Source organism: Octopus bimaculoides, chromosome 22 (assembly GCF_001194135.2).
Source record: "Octopus bimaculoides isolate UCB-OBI-ISO-001 chromosome 22, ASM119413v2, whole genome shotgun sequence".
Classification (NCBI taxonomy): Eukaryota; Metazoa; Mollusca; class Cephalopoda; order Octopoda; family Octopodidae; genus Octopus; species Octopus bimaculoides.
Genome location: NC_069002.1, coordinates 26,978,541 through 26,979,486, shown reverse-complemented (window position 1 = coordinate 26,979,486; position 946 = coordinate 26,978,541). Strand labels below are relative to the sequence as shown.

Here is a 946-nt window from a genome sequence, read left to right as displayed (position 1 = left end):
TATATATATATATATATGTGTGTATACATATACACATTTATACAGACACACATATATACATACATGCATACATATATACATATGTATGTATTAAGTTGTAGATGTTATAGAATTAGCCATATATTACTAAATAAATAAACAAGGGCTTTCGTCCTATTGTACTACAAGAAAACACCTGGGATTAAATTGTTCCACCAACCTCGTTTCTCTTCTGTTTCCTCTTAATGACTCATGCTTATAATTACTTCACATCTATAATTATTTATTCTGCCCTGGGATTGTTACACATCACATCATTCGTTATATTGTTAATTAGCAGAAATTAACATTAGAACAGTCAGTAATGATTGTATCTTCTCTGATATTCGAATCGCAATTGTGTAAAGGCCCTGAACAAAAGTGTCCAACATTGCGTTTGTATTCTAAATGTCTGTTTGTCTTTGTGAACGATAGGTCACATGGTTATTTTTTTCCCCTCTCTCTGCCCTATTTTAAACGCTAACTTCTTAATTAAATGAAGCAGACGTGGCTGTGTGGTAAAAGGTTTGCTTGCCAACCACTTTGTTTCCAGGTTCAGTCCCACTGCATGGCACTTTGAACAAGAGTCTTCTATTATTGCTCCTGAGTGAAAAAAGCCTTGTGAGTGAATTTGGTAGATGGAAACTGAAAGAAGCCCAGTGTGTGTGTGTGTGTGTGTGTGTGTGTGTGTGCGTGTGTGTATTCTTTTACTTGTTTCAGTCATTTAACTGCGGCCATGCTGGAGCACTGTCTCAAAGAGTTGTAGTTGAACAAATCAACACCAGAGCTTATTCTTTGTAATCTTAGTGCTTATCCTATCAGCCTCTTTTGCCGAACTGCTAAGTTACAGGGCCGTAAATGCACCATCACCGGTTGTCAAGCAGTAATGAGGTGGGGGGGACAAACACAGATTCAAAGATACACACAC

At 37.1% G+C, this 946-nt stretch overlaps 1 protein-coding gene across 2 annotated transcripts in view; it reads left to right on the top strand.

Annotated features, from left to right (window-relative positions):
• Nucleotides 1–946, top strand: part of LOC106879376 (ubiquitin thioesterase zranb1-B) — a 197,409-nt gene that overhangs the window by 141,843 nt on the left and 54,620 nt on the right. The gene's annotated exons all lie outside the window — the stretch shown is intronic.